This window comes from Capsicum annuum, chromosome 10, assembly GCF_002878395.1.
Source record: "Capsicum annuum cultivar UCD-10X-F1 chromosome 10, UCD10Xv1.1, whole genome shotgun sequence".
Taxonomy (NCBI): Eukaryota; Viridiplantae; Streptophyta; class Magnoliopsida; order Solanales; family Solanaceae; genus Capsicum; species Capsicum annuum.
The window spans coordinates 99447836-99469560 of record NC_061120.1 but is presented as its reverse complement, the minus strand read 5'-3'; the positions used below and the strand labels follow the sequence as shown (position 1 = coordinate 99469560).

The 21725-nt window shown below is 32.2% G+C and overlaps 1 long non-coding RNA gene across 1 annotated transcript; it reads left to right on the top strand.

Moving 5' to 3' along the window:
• Positions 1-434: 434 nt before the first annotated feature.
• On the top strand, positions 435-20087 carry LOC107845238. Its single transcript, XR_001666757.2, has 3 exons — positions 435-588; positions 1481-1562; positions 19915-20087. It is a non-coding gene; the product is annotated as an uncharacterized LOC107845238 (long non-coding RNA).
• The last annotated feature ends 1638 nt before the right edge of the window (positions 20088-21725 follow it).

Below are 21725 nucleotides of genomic sequence, written 5' to 3'. Positions count from 1 at the left end.
TTAAGAACCGTCCCACAAAATGAAAGCATTCATGAACTTATCAAAACTTTTATGAACCACAAATTTATCATTTCATGTTGTACATTCCGTAGACATGAAAACACCATAATCACCATATAATATAAGTTAATTATTTTTCATCTTATTTTATTTGACACTTTTAAAATTCATACAGTATCTTAAAAAAATTAAAATTTATAATATTAAATAGTTTGTGTTTACAAATTATTTTAATTTTAAGATTATTTTTTAATTATAGTAAAGTAATAATTTTTTAATGAACTAAAAAAAGAGTATCACATAAAATAAGACTAAACATATATTTTTTTTGCCTTCATTGTTTTTTCTTTAAGAACCACCACGTGTGGATGGTATAATGGGAAGCTTCCCATTAATTAATTTTAATTTTAATATATTACACTCTTTATCATGAATATAATCTTATTTTTATCTTACTTAGTACTGTATCGTCAGACTCATCACTTAGTACAATATCAGACTCATCAGACAAAGTCGGTGATTACTTCCTTTAAAATCTCTGAAGTTGTATTTTTCTTATCTGTTTAGAAGTTCTTTCATCTTGGCTAGGTAGGTTTCTCAAATCATCCTTTTATGTGGTTTGTTGTAAAAAATTTTTTTTGGGTGAGTTTTTCTCTTTTTGGTTGTTTGGGTGATTGATATAATGTTACCCGGTTGACATACCCAACTCTGTACTCACTTAACATACTGAAGAATGAGTTGAAAGGAGAGTGCAGTAATTTTATGGGATTTAGGGGTATTTTATTGCTACAACATATGGGTTTGGGCATTTTATTGCTACAACATATATGTTTTCTTTTCTTTACTTCTCGTGTATTCTTGCAAAATGCAGAAGAATTTGGTCAAGTCCCTTTTCTTTTCTTTTTTTCTTTTTCTTTATTAAATTTTCTATGAATATTTTTTACTTTGTCTCTGATTTGCAAATTGAATTCTAAAATTTAAATTTTTTAAAACTATTTTTATAATTTTTTTCTCTCTAATAGAGCAATCATAAAAGTCTCAGAATAACTTCAATTTATATTCAAAATTAAATAAGTTTTAAATTTTTAACTATTATTTTTATTTTGAAAAAAAAAAAAACTTAAATTTCATGGCCAAATGAAAATAGTGTTATGGATGATTTTAGTTTATGAATCTTTGATGCGAGGTTGAATTTGACGGGGGAAATGTGAGTGAATTAGTGTTGGAGCTTAGTTCTGAGGTACTTAGTAAGAATAGTTATGTTTTTGCTAATTTAGTTGGTGAATATCGAAAGAATTTGAGGGGTTTGTGTAGGATAGAAGTGCCTGATATGGAGAATACTTTAATATGATGAGAAAATTAAAGTGAAATTGAGAGTTATTATTCGTATAAATTGAATTTGTAGGATGTGACTGCATTTTTATTTTTTGTATTGGATGTTTGACTACTAAATTTGATATAAGTTATTTTATATTTCAAGGATGGCTACTATTTTTCACTTTCGGACGCACAAACAAAAGAAATAATAAAGGCCTTTCAGACAAGGATTTAGCATTATACATGTAAGTATATAACTTAACCAGAATTTGTTTTTCTATATGTTAAGCAGTGATTATGTTTATCATAAGTGTATGTCTTATGATGTATATTTTATTCTTCTTTCTTATTGTGTTTTTCATATTCGAATTTGGGTGCTCTTAATGGAGATAAAATATAGTTTGAACATAATTTGAACGACATCTACTAGAACAATAGATTTTGATGAATCGTGAAAAAGTACTTTCTCTCAATAAAAGATAGAAATATCAAGCAACGTGAAAAATATAATTACTTGACAAGTGAAGAAAAACAAGCTTTATTGTTGCACCACAAATCTAAATATCAAGAATCAAAGAGACATCGACTTCTTGAAAATACTTCCTCTAGACCAACTGAAGTGGTACCAATATCCAAGTTTTCTACGGACATTGCTATGCTTTCATTGTACATATATGAAAAAGGTGAGTATGCAGTCTTGTATTAGTTACGTCAATGGTTAATGAGTGTTGGTTAATATAGTCTTGTTTTCATTCTAGGTTCAACTTCAAATGTATTTGATCAACATCTTCAATCAAATTATGTTTCACTCAAAAAAGTCCCGAACTGTAAATTTTGTTCTACAAAGAGATTTGAATATAAATCACCTGGATTTTGTTGTGCCAATGGTACTATCAAGTTGAATTCACATAAAATGCCAATGAAATTATGAAATTTATATTTTGGACATGATGAATAATCCCTACACTTTTGAATATACATAAGGACAAATAATAATCTATTTGCATTTACATCACTTGGTGCAAAGTATGATAATAAATTGACTCAAAGAGATTGTGGTTTATACATTTTAAAGTCCAAGGACAAATGTATCATTTTATAAATGATTTGTATCCACACGATGGAAAACAAAAAAATCTATAATTGTACTTTTATGATAATAATAACGAGCTAGAATATAGGATGGCTTGTTCCAATAATGTTCTTGAATCAATAGTGAACTAATGGATATATTATCAACTAATCCATATTCTATCTTTCTCTGGTCTTTGGTAAACATTTCTTACCTAGAAGACTTCTATATTTCACTTAGATGTGACTCAAGTTTAGACCAACGAGTATATAATCTACCTAGCTCATATGATATTGCAGCAATATGGGTTGAGGAAAAATATGGCAATGTTACTCGGGCACCTCATATTCAAATATATACTCGCATAAATTGTACAAGAAGAGTAAATTATTATTACGGATGATATGATGCTTTACAATATCCGTTGTTATTTCCATATGGTCAAAGTGGATGGCATTGTGATAATAAAAGAGATTGTGAAATAGAAAATTTTTGAATGCATCCTAAAACTTCTAAATTGATGAGATACAAAATATATGAAAGTTTGATCTCTCGACGGGTATTGTCATGAGTCGAGACTACCCCCTAGTCGTAATACGATGCTTGGAACCATAAGTGATCCCAAGCTAACCCATGAGTTGGCATGCTGCTTGAGCAACTGATACAATATATTAAATAGCTAGTTCAGCTGTGCGGAAACATAATCATAATGAAACCTGAATAAGAATGTAACTAATAAAATTTTACAATATGATAATACAGAGGAAATAACTCAAATTACATGACTGACTCTGAATGACATCTATGAAGTCTCTACTATACTGACAATAGATAGCTGGGATATGCCTTCAACTACCACTAATCAATATAAATGGAAAATCAGAAATACAACAAAGTACATGAACTAAATCTTACTAGAGTCCCCGAAATAGGAGAACTCATCACCTGCTGGCTGGAAGCTGTAACTGTATGATTATGATCCATAGGTTATAACTGGTACCTATATTATGAGAAAATGTAGCACATAGACATATATGAGGATCAATACTTCTGGAATGTACTAAGTAAGTAAGGGTGAATGCAATAAGTAAAACAGATTTCATATGTAATCTTAAAACACGCATACTAAGTGCAAGTAGACTCACCAAGAGACTGAAATAAACTGAAAGATGAAGTGTCTTAAAACTTGGGTAGCAAAAATAATCTGATAAGTTGATGAATCACTACACTTAGTTTCTAAAAATCTTTCCTGTTGTAGGATAAGTAGAACTCAAGCTGGGATATGGTAAAATAGGAGTACTGTACATAAATCTCATTTAAAGCTAAACATGCTGTAAAATCTATACTGAGGATCATGTATGGATACTGAACATGAAAAAATGAATTCTACTTAGGTTAAATAACTGGACTAAAACTATGGATACTGTACATATGAGCTAAGGACTAACTGAAAAAACTAAGATAACTGAGCATGAATGAATGAAAACTGAAATATCAGAGAATGCAAGACATAGCATAAATGTTTTTGAAATAATTTGTAAACTAAGAGACTGAAATCTAATAACTGAATAACTGAGAATCTGTAAAATTGGTCAAGCAAACCTGAACTAAAAATACACTGAATACTGTACTGAGACTGTGGGAGTTATCATATAACCGACATAAACCATGTGAGATATTATGGAGTTAATGCCTGATCCACGTTGGGGAGGGCTATTCTATCCTTTCCATTGGAGTTGAACCTGAACTGGCATGATGACTAAACTGAGCCTATATTGGGCAAGAGGAAACACTCTCTGGCGAGGCCCCTAAACTTATGGTGGCATGTAGTTTTTAGGGAAGTAGGATGCGCTAAACCCACACTTCCCACTCAGTGCTAAATCCTACTCCCAACTGAAAAACACTGAATTACTTATTGGTACATGTACTGATAACTGATAACTGATAAGATCAGGTCATGTTATTCTGGAAAAACAGTGCATGCATAATCTTGAAGAAATCATGAACATGTGAACCGATATATTTAACATGAAATAAATACTGGTGAGTTCATTATAAAAATAGTGATCTAAACATAGTGATTGAATCATGATTCTAACTGACCTGTTACTTGAAAATGAAATTATGTAAAAACACATAAGTACCGAGTATTCATAACCCATCAGCACTGAATGAGTATATAATACGATATCAAACTTTAAACACTATAATAAGTGATTATGGTTGAAAGACCCAAAAGTATAGACATTTCATCAAACACTTGGGAATCATGGACTTGAACATAGGAATGTCTTAAAACATGGGAAAACAACATAATTACATGGCTAAATTCACAATTCGATATTGTAACGTGAAATTTAATTGAACACAACATGGAAAAATCAAAACTTAAGAGATAAGATTACCAATCTTTTCGTGGGATTATACTAGGACATGAATTGAGCCAAATTAATAAGGAGAAAAATGATTTAATTTCATCTTGAACATATACAACTTCGTAATAATGAAAAAATCCATACTTAAATTAAAAAGAAGTTTCTTGGGTTCCATGGGTGAAGGGGACCCATGGATGAACTCCCACATACCTTAATAGGTGATTTCTTGAAGATTTCTTAAGGGTTTCTTAAACTTGGAATCTTGAATTCTTTGTGTTCTTAAGAGGAGAAAATTGAAATTTGTTCATGGGGGAAATGGGGGATTTTTACGTGAGAAATTTTGAGGAAGATGGGAAAATAATACCCTTTTGGATGCTCTAAATTGTCCTTTGGACGTTTGGGGTTGAGGGCAAAGGACCAAAGTGCCCCTTGGCCCTTAAGAAGTTAAAACAATGTGGGAATGGACTAGGAGTCACACCCATTATCCCGGGGGAGTAGCCCCCGTGATGCCCGCTTTATCCCAGTGCAATAATCCGGGCAGCGCTAGCTTATCGCGTCCCCTCACTGCCTCTCATAAAAATTGTTAAAACTTTTTGCTCGGGAATCGAATTAAGTTGAAATTGGTATAGTTGGAAAGCTAACTCAGTTATCTGTCATTTGGTGGATCTCGAGCTGAAAAATCCCATGTATATCAATAGTTATACATGTTCAAAGTAGACCCTTGTAGAATCGAATACAAAGATTTGGCCGAATCAAAGGCTCTTAGCTTTACTTTGTTCTAAGTAATCCCTATGGACAGTTTTCACCCCGAAAGCACTTCACACACTAGGATAATGATCATGACACATGTATTAACATACAAATTATGGGATTAAAGTTCACACATGTAGGAACGACGCTTTAAAGTCTAGCCCAAAAGTGTGGGGTGATAACTGAGTCTGATCATGAAACATGAACTGAACTAAATTTATGAATACATGTAATGACATGAGAATGGTTATAATTCTGAGATAGAAACAAGGGAGTCAATTTATGAGTAACCATTACTTCAACCTGGGTCTTGTTTCGTGAAGAAAAGGTGAAAGGTTTAGAACATGAATACTTGGGATATTACAATACATCTCCCCCTTGGGATATTTTATCCCCCGAATGATACTAACTTGGCTAAAATACTCAGGAAAGACTAACATGATGTACAAGGCACTTACGGACTGAATCATGACTGAATATCTCGAATCTAAAATTGATGCATGATGCATGAACTGAGTTGATACCTGGATTCAAACAAATTACCTGTTGGAATAGCCATATTTATGTGGATAGTATGACTAGATGGAAAGATGGAAAATCATAGGAACTTTTCAGTCTGGCTGCTAGACTGGATTGTTGGCTATACGAACTGAATCATACTAAAATCTTATACTCAACTATACATTTAACTTCCAAAACTGCACTTCACTCGAGGCTACTTAAAATATACACAACGGCATGGATAACTCTATCTACTGAAGTCTGAGCTGAAACAGATAACACTGTGATACTAGATTGAACCATGAATTCAATACCCAATGTGTTTTCACCACTTCTCATCTCACGAATAATTCATCTTACCACTTCAACAACTATATTCGACCCCTTACTAGGAAATTCACTGAAGCATAATACATTCAACCACTTATACACCAACATGACATTCAAGCCTATCTTCGTAACCACACATGAACTTCTAGGCAAACAACCACAAAAGCATTTTTCTCATATTCTCTAAACCCCTATCAATAAAAAATTTCTTGCACTATTCATAAGAAAACATACATGGAATTTTCAACTAACCATGACATATACAAAAAAACTTAACCTCAATCTTTCTTCAACCCTATAGCATTAGATACAACAAATATGCTATAATTTTTTCTTTAACAAGAAACATTTACTCTCTCCCATCTAAACAATTACTCATCACCACTATCATTACATAAGGAGAGATCATTGAATGGTTAGAACATAAGGACCTAAAACATGAAAGAATACTATGCATAACATGGACACTTAATTGAGGACTGAACATGAGGACCTCAAAAGCATGAATTTATCAAAGAGAGCTAAACTGAGTACATACATAACATAATATGAGTATCACTGATCATTAAGAGTGTACCATTTATACCTAGAGTTGAACATATTGTAAGGCATTAGTACGCAAGTCATGAGCTACATGACCTGAGTTTGGAGTTCATAATTTCATGGAATATAATTCTTACTACTGAGTGAACTGGAACTCCTCATACAAGGATCTGGAAGCATACATGATTCTATGAAAAGTACATGAATATGAGCTATGATCATTGGACTAAATTGTAAGGCATGAGTAGATGTCGAGATGAGTGAAACACAATACTTTGCACTCAGACAAGAATGGGTCAAGTATCTTCCTCCCTTACTGTTGTTCTACAATACACTCGCATCACTACTAAAATTTGAGAGCCTGACTTGGTTACTTGTTATATCATCTCCCTTTTAGCTTTAATTTATCATTCTAATTCTATAGACCTTTTAGAAAATTCTAAACTAAACTGTAACCAGTTTACTCTAGAGTCTGAGATATAACAACACACATAGATAATAATCTCACCCTGAAGGACTACACCTGACAATGTAAAACCCACTGCTAATACTTCCTTTTGAGATAGAACTCTTAAATTTTTATAGTCCCAATAATCATCATACAATAGCTTAAATGCTAACTAACTTAGAATTTTTAGGGGTAACGCCAGACACTGAGCTCACACTATCAAGAATTTTATCTCTTCTTTCGATTAGCTCTATCATCCAAATGAACCATACTAACTTCCATCATAGCCTACTAATATCACATCTCTAAACTTATATTTCTTCCTAAGACATAAAAATTACCATCACACCAACATACCCAACATTAACAATATATAATTTTGAATCCACATGCATAAAATCTTACGTACACTTCTTCAAGCCTACTGATTCACTTTTCATACAACTAGCCCTATGGATACATAATCTTCTTAATCCAGATAACACTATCCCAACTCTTCTACTGCTAAACTTCTGGTTTCATGCTTCTAAATCTAGATCATATACTATCAAAGAATTCTGAGAAGGGATCTAAAAGTACAATTTACTTTGGTTTAATGCATGATTTTCATGAACATGAATAGTGTCTTTCAAACTTCAAAAATTAAAAGCACTACTAAGATACTTTCTAGCCTGCGTGCAATCCCATAACTATTTATGGGAACTGCCTGAGAAAACTCTGTCTGTAAGGATTTAAGGTGGGCTATTTCTGTTACCTCAAGAATAAGGCAGAGTTGGTACGAATGGATTCACATAAGAATATGCATAAGTTCCCTAGAGAACACTGCCACTGCACGTTCTGAGACACGAAAGAAGAGAAATATTTCTTAAATGACCTGTAGCCTTTCTAAGAAAAGTACAGACGTCTTTGTATCATTCCACAAGACTCTACTTGATATGGCTTTATAGAAACCCTTGGAAACTTGAATTCTATGCTCTGAAAACACGTTTATCACAACCCGAGACCACTCTTTATTCATAACATGATGCTTGAAATCACAAGTGATGCCAAGCTAACCCATAAACTGGCATACTACTTGAGCAACTAATTCAATATATTACATATCTAGTTCTGCTGTGCAGAAACATAATTATGATAAAATCTGAATAAGTATGTAACTGATAAAATTTTACAATCTGATAAAACTAAGAAAAGTACTCAAATTACATGGGTGACTCTGACTGACATCTATGAAGCCTCTACTATACTAACTATAGATAGCTGGGATATGCCTCTAACTACCACTAATCAATACATATGGAAAAATAGAAATACAACATAGTTCATGAACTAAATATGACTAGAGTCCCCAAAATAAGAGAATTCATCACCTGCTGGCTGGAAGCTGCAATTGTCTGATTATGATGCATAGGCTATAACTGGTATCTACACTATAAGACAATGTAGCACACAGACATAAATGTAGGTCAGTACTTCTAGAATGTACTGAGTAAGTGAGGGTAAATGCATTAAGAAAAATTAATTTTATACATATTCTTAAAACATACATGCTAAGTGCAAGTAGACTCACGAAGAGACTAAAACAAACAAAAATTTGAAGTGTCTTAAAACATGGTAATAAAAATAATCTGATAAGTTGATCAATCACTACACTTAGTTTCTAAAAATCTCTACTGTTGTAGTATAAGTAGAATTGAAGCTGGGATATGTTAAAACAAGAGTACGATGTGTAAATATCATGTAAAACTAAAAATGATGTAAAAATTATACTGAGGATCACGTATGGTTATTAAAATTAAAAAGTTGAACAGTACTTAGTCTAAATAACTATACTAAATATGAGGTAAGGACTAACTAAACAACATGATATAACTGAGCATGAATGCATGAAAACAAAAATATCTAAGAATGCAAGACCAATAATAAATATGTTTCTGAAAAAATTTGTAAACTAAGAGACTAAAATTTGATAACTGAATAACTGAGAATCTATACACTTGGTCAAGCAAACCTAAATTGAAAATACACTGAATACTATATTGAGACTATGGGAGCTATCATATAATCGACATAAAGCATGTGAGTTATCATGGAGTTCAATGTCTGACCACGTTGGAGAGGGCTGTTCTATATTTTCCATCAGAGTAGAACCTGAACTGACGTGATCACTAAACTGAGCCCATATTGGGCAAAGGGAAACACTCTCTAGAAAAGCACCTAAACCTATGGTAGAGCATAGTTTTTAGGGAAGTAGGATGCACTGAACCCATACTTCCCACTCGGTGCTAAATCCTACTCCTAATTGAAAGACACTGAATTACTAAATAGTGCATGCACTGTATAATATCCCATACTTTTCTTTTCAAGAAAACTAATAACTAAAGCTTCCCAATTCAAGAACTTTCAAGAAAGATTTCAAGAATGTGTTTCCCTTCCAAGTGTAAAGGTTAAAGGTATGTGTGATGTTCATCCTTGGGCCCTTTACACCCATGGAGTCCAAGAATTTATTTTTATATTTTAATAAATTTTACATGTTTACGATGAATTTTCTCTATTAAGCTCTTATGAATTTAGATTATGTATTGTCGTTACAAGTGCTTTGATGAAATGAACCCTTTACAAATTTGAATGATGAAATTTTCATGTTAAATCCCTAACTCTTGGTTTAGTATTGTAACTATGTCTTAATCGCATGATTTACCCATTTTCATGCTTAATATCATGACCCCACATATGTTCGATGAAATGCCTAGTTATTGAATTTTGAACATTGATTCCCTATTATGGTTTCAAAGATTTAATATATTCTTATTGTTATTTCCATTTAGTGCTGGGGTTACAAATGCCCGAAATTTAGCTGCTTGCATAGTTTCAATATTTGTAGAATGGTTTCAGATAAACCATGAGCATTATCAATAAGTTAGTTAGAACGATCAATTATTTTTTAGTTAAGCTTAGTTCAGTCTAGTAATCAGTGTCATTTCAGTTGGGAGTAGGATTCAGCACCGAGTGAACCCATGGATAGGGGCATTCCTGATAGTATAGGGTTTGACCCTTAGTAGCAATTCCTGAGTTACAGAACTATGTAGCCAACGTAGGTTGAGATATCTTCCTACTAGTTTAGGGTTGACACACATCTCATGAGTCTTCCTACTAGTTTAGGGTTGACACAACCATTGTTACTACTCGTGGCATAGTACTAACACCCTTCCAACTGGGGTCACAGGTTGGACCCCGATCATTTCAGACCAAGGCATGTCGGTTAGATAATACCTCCCATAGTTTTAGTTCAGTATTCAATACAGAATTCAGTTTATATTTACTTAACCATAGCATAAAGACTTCCAGTTATTCAGTTATTAGATTTTAGAAGTTTAGTTATAGATTATTTCAAAAACAATATATGCTTGGTCTTGCATTCCCCATATTTCAGTTTTCATGCATACGTACTCAGTCATCTCATGCTATTTAGGTAATCATTATTTTATGCATTGTTAACCCTTGCATTTCAGCCTAACCTCATCTTATATACAAGTACATTCAAAGTAATAAGCGCATACTTTTCTTCAAGGTATGATGTCTTATATCATAGGTTTGGATGCTCAGTTTCTGACTGCGCTTAGACAAATCAGTTTATCAGCAATGACAATAACAGTTGTGGTGAGTCCTCATCTATCAAGAACATGATTATTTTGTTTCAGATTATTTCAGTAATTCTGTATTTTAGTCAGTTAGAGTTAGTTGGGGGCTTGTCCCATCAACTCCACAGTCAGTCAGTTAGAGGCTTTTCAGACATTCAGACAGTCAGTTAGTCTAGCAGTTTTTATCAGTCAGATTTTTAGTATTTTCGCAAATATTTTTAGACTTGCAGATTCAGTTAAATTTTTAGTATTTAAAACCTTATGGCCATATTAGTTTTTCTCCTCATATGTCTTTTATTATCTATTTACTTAGTGCTCACATCCGATATGAGTTCATAGGTTAGCTTGTGGTCGCTTATGACCATAAGCACTATGTGCCATCCAGGGTGTATTTCTAGTGCATTACAAACTTGGTATCAAATCCTAATGTTTTACAATGTCCTAGGGAGTCTAAAAGCCGCGTTGAGTAGAGTCTTATGAATGGGTGTGAAGCGTACTACACTTATGGACAAGATGCTACAAGACATTTTAGGAAATGTTTCCCTTCTTTTAGTATTCATGTTATGCTAAATTGCATAATACTCTATTTAAATTCTCTTTCTAATTCATCCTTCCTTCCATATATAGAAATTGCCTGATTACAGTATCCCAGAAAATCACTTCAGTTGATAGTTGAAATAAAGTCATTCAACTTCAGTTTCCCAATGAACCATCATCGAATGGAGAGGTAGTCCCTCAATGCTTAGGGGTCATATGAGTTTTCAAATATTTTCTTAAAATCCTATGATAGCATATGACTTAGAGTTCTCAAAAGTTTTGCAGTAGTAAAGTGAGGATAGTGTCATCTGAATTTGGTGGATTATGTATCTGTGGGGCTAGTTGTATGAAGGTAAATTAGTAGGCTTGATATAGTATATACAGGAATATAAATTAAGTTTAATAGTGTGGTTGTGCCTATATAGTGACCTTGAGGGCTAAGTTTGAATGAGGCTAGTAAGATAGTAATTGATGTTTTTACCAGCTAAGTTATCGACTATAGGATATTGATGTTGGATGTTCAGGGAGAAATGTAAGTTTAGAAATGTAATGCTTGTAGGTTATGATGAAAGAAGTATGGATCATTAAAGTTTTGGGGATATCCACATAAAGTGTTAGAATCTAATTTTGAATCTTGGAGGTTGAGCTAATAGAAAGAAGAGTTGAAAATTCTAAGTTAGTCAATGTTTAAGTAGTTACATAGTGATAGAACAAGTAACCAAGTCAGACTCTCAAATCCTAGTAGTGATGCTAGTGTATTGTAGAACAACAGTAAGATAGGATGATTCCCGACCCATTCTTATCTCTGTGCAAAGTTTTGTTTTTCAGTCATCACAATATCTACTCATGCCTTACATGTCATCTCCATTATCATAGTTCATGTTCATACACATCATAGAGAATCATGTACGCTTCTAGTTCCTAGTATAAAGAGTTCCAGTTTGCTCAGTTGTATAAATTATATTCTATGAAATTTATGAACTCCAAACTCAGGTCATATAGCTTATAAATCATGTACTCATTCTTTACAGTATGTTCAGTTCTAGTACTCATGGTACTCTCTTAATGATTAGTGGAATTCAGGTATTCAATCATGATTCAGTTTATAAGTGCCTCATGTATCCTCTCAGTCTTCCCTTAGTATTTCATATAAGCCAGTACCCTTCGAGGGGAAGAATGATCCCAAGGGAGAGATGTTGTAGTACCTTGAGTTTTTATGTCCTAAACCTCTCATCTTTTCTTCATGAAATCAAATTCGGCTTAGAGTAATGGTTACTCATAAGTTGACTCTCTCATTCCTATCTAAGCCTTATAACCATCCTCATATCATTGCATGCATTCAGAGAATCAGTTTAGTTCATGATATTCAGTTTATGTATCATGTTTCAAACCCAATCATGCAATCATGTTTTCAGTTATGCATATTCAGTATGTGATTTCAGTTTTCCCAATACTTTTAGCTTAATTAGTCTTATTCTAGGATGAATATTTCTAAGGGGGAGATATTGTAATACCCCGCACTTTTGTTAGCTTAGCTCAGCTCCTAGTGCATGTATAAGAGGGTTAAAGCCTAAAAATTTAACCAAGGTTGGGGAGTTAGTATTATTTTTGTCCTCTTAACTTCAAGAATTTTTAAACGAGTCTTCCCAAACCCGAGACATTGGTTTTTGAGTTAATTCATGTTCAGGGGGTGTAAGGAGCATGTCTTGGGGAAGTTTCAGATTTTTTGGAGGAGGATTGGGTCGTATTTGTATTTTGATTCCAGTAGCTCACTGCAATAGCATTGCATCGCACTGCTTATAGAGATGAGGCACCCATTGCATCGTGCCACCCCTTTAATCGGTGCTCCAATTATGAATTTAAATCCCTAAGGGAAAATTAAGTCTTTTCTCCTTAACCCAATTCATAAAAACATGAAATTTAGCTTCAGTTAGGGCATTATTTTCCTATTTTTCTCTAATTTCCTCTCAAGAAACAAACCCTGATAATGCCCAAGATCATCAAATTCTATTCCTTTCTCTACAAGAAAGCCAAAAACTCAAGCTTCCCAATTTAAGAACTTTCAAGAAAGATTTCAAGATTGTGCTTCCCTTCCAAGTGTAAAGGTTAAAGGTATGTGTGATATTCATCTATTGTACCTTTTCACCCATGGAGTCTAGAATCTATTTTTATGTTTTAAATAATGAATGTTACATGTTTATGATGAATTATCTCCATGAAACTCTTATGAATTTAGATTATGTATTGTGTTTACAAGTGTTTTGATGGAATGAGCCCTTTACACGTTAGAATGATGAACTTTTCATGTTAAATCCCTAACTCATGGTTTAGTATTGTAACTGTGTTTTAATCGCATGATTTACCTATTCCCATGCTTAATATCATGACCCCACATGTGTTTGATGAAATGCCTAAATGTTGAATTTTGAACATTGATTCCCTATTATGGGTTCAAAGTTCTTATATGTTCTTATTGTTATTTCTATTCAGTGCTGGGGGTTATGAATATCCAAAATTTAGCTACTTGCATAGTTTCAGTATTTGTAGAATTGTTTCAGATAAACCATGAGCATTATCAATAAGTCAGTTGAATGATCATTTGTTTTTTCAGTTAAGCTTAGTTCAGTCTAGTAATCAGTGTCAGTTCAGTTGGGAGTAGGATTCAGCATCGAGCGACCCCAGGGATGGGGGAATTCCTGTTAGAATAGGGTTTGACCCTTAGTAGTAATTCCTGAGTTATAAAACTACATAACCAGTATAGGTTAAAATGTCTTCCTGCCAGTCTAGGGTTGACACATATCTCATGAGTCTTCCTGCCAGTTTAGGGTCGACACAACCATTGTTTATACCCGTGGCACGGTACTAAGACCCTTCCAACTGGGGTCACAGGTTGGACCCCGATCATCTCAGAACGAGGCATGTCGGTTAGATGATACCTCCCATAGTTTTAGTTTAGTATTCAGTACATAATTTAGTTCTGATTTGATTGACCATAGCATAAAGACTTCCAGTTATTCAGTTATCAGATTTCAGAAATTCAATTACAAATTATTTCAAAAACAATATATGCTTGGTCTTGCATTCTTTGTATTTCAGTTTTCATGCATACGTACTTAGTCATCTCATGCTGTTTAGCCAGTCATTATTTTATGCATAGTTAACCTTTGCATTTCAGCCTAACCTCTTCTTATACCAGTACATTCTAAGTACTAAGCGCATACTTTTCTTCACGCATCAGTTGTGGTGAGTTCTCATTTATTGAGGATATGATTATTTTATTTCAAATTATTACAATAGTTCTATATTTTAATCAGTCGGAAGTAGTTGGGGGCTTTTCCCATGAACTCCACAGTTAGTCAGTTCGAGGCTATTTAGACATTCAGACAATCAGTTAGTCTAGCAATTTTTATCAGTCAGATTTTTAGTATTTTTGCAAGTGTTTTCATACTTGTAGATTCAGTTACATTTTTAGTATTTAAAACCTTATGGCCTTATCAGTTGTTTTCCGCATATGTCTTTTATTATCAGTTTATTTAGTGCTCACAACTGGTACCATCTCATGGGTTAGCTTGTGGTCACTTGTGACCGTATACACCATGTGGCATCCATGGTGTATTTTTGGGGTGTTACAAACTGATTATTAATAATCTCAAGTCATGCTATTCTTGAAAAAACAGTGCATGTGTAGTCTTAAAGAAATCATGAACATGTGAACAAATATATTTAACATGAAATAAATACTGGCGAGTTTATTATAAAAATAATGATCTAATCATGGTGATTAAATCGTGATTCTAACTGACTTGTTACTTGAAAAAGCAATTATGTAAAAACACATAGGTATTGGGTGTTCATTACCTACCAGCATTGAATGAGTATATAATACAATATCAAACTTGAAATACTATAATTAAGTGATTATGGTTCAAAGACCCAAAAGTATAGAAATTTTATCAAACACTTGGAATCATGGACTTGAACATGAGAATGTCTTAAAACATGTGAAAACAACGTCTTAAAACATGTGAAAACAACATGATTACATGGTTAAATTCACAATTCAATATTATGATGTGAAATTCAATTGAACACAACATGGAATAATCGAAACATGAGACATGAGATATCTAATCTTTTCATGGGATCATACTAGGACATGAATTGAGTCAAAATACTAAGAATAAACATGATTTAAATGCATCTTGAACATATACAACTTCATAATAATGGAAAAATCCGTACTTTAATTGAACAGAAGGTTCTTGGGCTCCATGGGTGAAAGGGGACCCGTGGATAAACTCCCATATACCTTAATAGATGATTTCTTAAAGATTTGTTGTGGGTTTCTTGAACTTGGAATCTTGAATTCTTTGTGTTCTTGAGAGGAAAAACTTGAACTATGTTCATGCAGGAAAGGGGAGGGTTTTTACATGAGAATTTTTAAGGAAGATGGGTAAATAATTCCCTTTTGGATCCTCTAAATCGTCCTTTGGACGTTTGGGGTTGAGGGGAATGGACCAGGCACTGCGCCCATTAAATGGGGGAGTAGCCCCCGCAGCGCAATAACCCGGGCGGCACGGGCTTATCGCGCGCCCTCACTGCCTAAATTTTTGGTCAGGTATCAAATTAAGGAAGAATTGGTATCGTTGGAAATAAGACTCAATTATCTATCATTTGGTAGGTCTTGAGATAAAATTTCCACGTATATTAAAAATTATACGCATTCAAAGTAGACCTTTGTAGAATTGACTACAATGATTTGGCCGAATCAAAGGCTCTTAGCTCAACTTTGTTCTAAGTAATTACTATGAATATTTTTCACCTCAAAAGCACTTCATACGCTAGGATAATAATCATGACACATGTATTAACATATAAATCATGGGGTTAAATTTCACACATGTAGGAATGACGCTTCAAAGTCTAGCCCAAAAACTGCAGAGTGTTATAGGTATCTTGAAATGGAACATGATATTCTAGATAAAGGAAAGGGGAAATAAAATACAATATTTGTTTTTGAATATTATTATTATAAACTACAAATGAGACATGATGAGGAAGATGAAATTTTACATATAGGAAAAATATTTCAGCAATATAAGTTACTGAATATATAAAACATGAAACTCAACGATTAACTTTTATTTATGTAACCAAGATTTGTTCATAATGGATGTATTGCAAGGAGTTATTGATATTTTTTGATTGGGTGTAAGAGATGCTTCCAATATTAGAAAAAGAAGATTTCTTTCAAATTCTTTTATTGGTGGGCCTAGAGATATGCATCAACGAATGATTTTACATTAGTTCAACCTTTTGATAAGCCTGATTTATTTATAACGATGATGCGTAACCCATCTTGTCCTGAAATAAAGGAATATTTAGCATCTATGGATGAAGTAAAAAAATTGACCTGATCTTATTAGTAGAGTGTTTAGAGCAAAAATCAAAGAGCTAAAAATAGATATCCTTAAACGAACTATTTTTGGAAAAGTCTCAACCTTTATGTATACTGTAGAGTTTCAAAAGCGAGGCTTACCTCATTCTCATTTTATTATTATACTACCTGTTGAACACAAGTTCCTAACACCTAAAGCTTATGAAAATATTATTAATGCTTTAATATCGGACAAAGATGTAGAACCATATTTATATTCACATGTTCTTAAACACATGATGTATGGTACTTATGGAAATCTTAATCCTACAAGTCCTTGCATGAAAAAATATAGTTGTTGCAAGTTTAGCTATCCAAAAGCTTCTCAAATACTACCTTGAAAGGAGCTGATTCTTATCCAATTTATAAAAGATGAAATACAGGAGTAACAGTAGAAATACGAGGACACTACTTGGGAAATTCTTGGATTGATCCATACAATCATTTTTGCTTGAAAAATTTGATTGCTATATGAATGTTAAAGTGTGCTCTAACATTAAAGTTGTTAAGTATCTCTATAAATATATTTGTAAAGGACATGATAAAATTGTATTTTTTTCATGCTAATGAGAAAAATATAGAAATAGATGAAATATAAGACTATCAATCTTCTAGATGGGTGTCACCACTAAAAGCAATATGGCACTTGTTTGATTTCTCGATTAGTGAAATGTCACCAAGTGTATGTTCCCTTTAAGTTCATCTTGAAGGACAATAATTTGTTTTATTTGGAAGCAATGCTAATATACACGATTTTAAACAATCCGATGATCAGAAGGACCATGCTAACTAAATTCTTTCATATGAATAGTGCAAATGAAGATGCTATAGAACTTAATTTATTGTATCGGAAATTTTTTGAATATTTTGTATGGTCTATCAAACACAGAATGTGGTCACGCCAAAAAAGGACATACTATTGTACGTGTTGTAATGTGTCATCCTACAGAAGGAGAACGCTATTACCTAAGATTATTGTTAATGAATGTTAGAGGATCAAAATCTTATAAAGATTTATGAACTATTGATGAAAAACTATGTAGTACTTTTAGAGAATTTGTTGAAAAATAAGGTCTCTTACATTCTAATAATGATTTGATTGGATGCATGTTAGAAGCAACAACTTATCAAATGCCACATAGTTGAAGGAGTTTGTTTGCAACATTATTAGTATATTGCAATCCAGTGACTCCTAAAGAATTGTGGGAACAATTTGAACAATCCATGTCTGAACATTTCAAGATAATATCAAATATTGGAAGAAGAGAGATTCAATTCTAAGTTTTGAATCATATTAATAATATATTACATTCTATGGGAGCCGATATAAATGAATATAAACTTGTGCAAGAAACAATCAGGCCTTTCAAAGCAGCAAAAGAAGTTTATTTTAACAGAACAATCATTGTTAGGGAAGAAGATATGTTACTATACAAGAAGCTAAATGAAGATCAATTTAAGGCGTATAACATTATTGCTGAGAGAATATTATCACATAGAGCAGGAGCATTTTTTATTGATGGCCTAGGAGGAATAGGAAAAATATTCTTATGTCGTGCTTTACTTGCAACTATACGATCTAAAGGTTATATAGCATTGGAAACATCTACTTCTAGTGTAGCTGCTTTAATTTTTTTTGGTGGATGAACTACACATTCACACTTTAAAATTCTCTATAAATGTTGATGAAACTTTTAGTTGTAATATTAGCAAACAAAGTGGACTTTTATGCTTGATTAGAGATGCAAAATTAATTATATGGGACGAAACGTCAATGGACAAAAAAAATTAATAAAAGTTTTTGATTTTCTATTAAAAGATCTTATGAATACAAATGTACTTTTTGGTGGAAAAGTGATTATTTTTGGAGGTGATTTTAGATAGACGCTTTCTTCATTAGAAATGAAAATGAAGAATATTTCATTAATGAAAGTTTATTATATTTGGATATTTGGGAAGAACTTGAAAGATTACACTTATCCAAATATATGCAAGCACAAATAGATCTTTCATTCTATGATTATTTAGTGAGAATAGAAAATGGAAAGAAAAAAAGTTAATTCTGCAAATAAGATTGAAATTTCAAAATGCTTATTTATTCCTTTTACAACTAAAAAAGAATCATTAGAAAAATTATTTACAATGACATATCCTATTATGTACACATTTTTTTCAACATTATCTTCCACAAATTCACGCATTATTTTGATAACAAAAAATGATTTTGTAAATGAAATAAATGACATGCTTATCACTAAATTTACAGGACTATCAAAAACATTCATTAGTATTGATGAAACCATTGAACCTAATGACCAAATACAATTTGAGGACTTGTTACATACTCTTAATCCTGTTGGTTTTTCACCATATAAGTTGTCTTCGAAAAAGAAATATCCAATTATATTATTACAGAATTTAAATCCATGTGAGGGATTATGTAATAGTACCCGATTAACTTGTTGTGACTTTAAAACACATGTTATAAGCGCTAAGATCTCATCTGGAGACTTCAAAGATACACGTATTTATTCCAAGAACACTTGTTAATATCATCTCAAGATGAAAAAATGCATGTTCTCTTTAAAAGGACCCAATTTTCTATGTGATTATGTTTAGCTATGACCATAAATAAAGCACAAGTTCAACCATTAGGTTTTATTGGAATTTATGTGTGAGAGCTTGTCTTTTCACATGGTCAAATTTATGTTGCTTTTCAAGAGCAAAAAGTTCAAAATGTGTAAAAATATTGATTTGGCCCCCAATAGTTGCTAATCATGACCATCAGTCGACATATAATGTAGTTTACGATGAAATTATTCAAAAATTTATTTTGCAAACATAATATAACATAAACAAGTATTGCTTTATCCTTTTCCTATTTAATTTTTTCTTTATTTATTTTTATTGTTCAATATACACTAACCATATTTTCTTTTTTTTTCTTCTTTTCTCTTGTACAGTATCTATTACAGGATATGAAATATAGACTTAAAATTAGTTGGATAGCTCTGTAAACAAAAGAGTTGACTTGTAAAGTCCAACTTAATGAAAAAGCAAGAGAAAGAAAGAGTAAGGACGGGAGAACACGATTTCAAATCGCAATTGTGCAAGATGAGACAATATTTTTTATTACTTAGACAGTATTAATTTAGATAATATTATTTAATAGGTGTATTTACCTTATTATTGTTAATAATGTTATCTTTAAAAATTTAATGTCGGCTTATTTAAGTGTTTCGTTATAATGAGAAGACGTAGTAAACATTAAGAAAGTGCACAAAATCTTTCTATCTCTCAAGATTGGAATTAAAGATCTTTATTGATAAATTTAGAACTCTATCATAATGTATAATTTTTAAATGCTAATTTCAGGGAAGAAAGTTGTAGATGCTAAATAAATAGCACAATGTACTCCTTTAATTTTCACCTTTCTATTTGTACTATTTATCTATCTAGATTGATTTTGTATGATATTTTTCCATGATTCGTGTCTTTTAATTTCATTTTTTACCTTTTATCAACATGTCTATTGTCTGTATTTTATAGGATAGCCCATAATTTTGTACTTTAGACTATTGAGTAATTGAACATTAGCAAATGGAGGAAAAACAAGTTGTGATTGATTTATATGGGGACGACATAGATAAATCAAAACAAGTTCACTCTTTTCAGCATATACTTGATATCAACGGCAAAAGTTAGATCATCTCTACTCTATGGAATTCCTGTCATACATTTGAGTGGGTTCTAGACAGATTTATTATTATTGAACAAATCAAAGAAGACAACATAGATAATCCACTATTGCCAGCTCCAATAAGATTAAATATAATATCTTTGGAAAATTTCAAGCAAGAACCATAACATATATAATTTGTTAAGCAATACTTTTACATATGTTTTAAGCTATACTTATATGTTATTTCATAAAATACTATCTAAAACATTTCTATAAATAGATGTGCTTGTTGTTGTTGTGAGTTGTGATGTTATAAAGATTGCTGGCATCCATGGAAATAAATGTCGCCAAATCATTGTCATGGATACAAAGTAAGTTAATTAACATTCAACTTTAATATTTAGACTAGCTGATTCTCTATTAAAACCGCAGCAAGATTAAAATGTTATGCTTATTGATTGAGGGTGGGTGTAGTATCTAAACATCAATTGCAATCACATCTACTGTTCTTGGTTTTTGTAGAAAAATTATTTAGATACAAGTAAATTATAGAGATTTTTTTTTACCAAATTATTAATATTTATTTGCATCATTGTATTGCTAATTACTTCTTTTTTACAAAATGCACCGTTGTATTTTCACTTTGTGGGAAGACTATGCTGAGATTGATGGAAGCGAGCTAGCTGCATAAATTGAAAATCATCCAATAATCCCAGCAAAATGAATTGCACGATCTTCATATGTTGGTATGAACAAAATTTTAATTTTTCCATTTGTATGTATGTTTTTAACAATTTTAGTTTTTTTTAACTTATAAGTGTACCACACAGGGACATCTTTGACAACAAGATACAATTCTACAATATTGATAAATACTTTGTATCCTCAAGTTGCAAAACTGATAAACTTGTATGAAATAAATAAACAAATAATAGAACTATAATCATGTATAAGATCAATTGTGCATGATCCAAAATGATATAAGTATATGTCTATAGGGTGAAAGATAATAAAGAAATGTTGAACACATATACACAAAGATGTTCTCCTGAAGCAGCTTCATCCTCGATTCTACTATTGTTACATGATGAC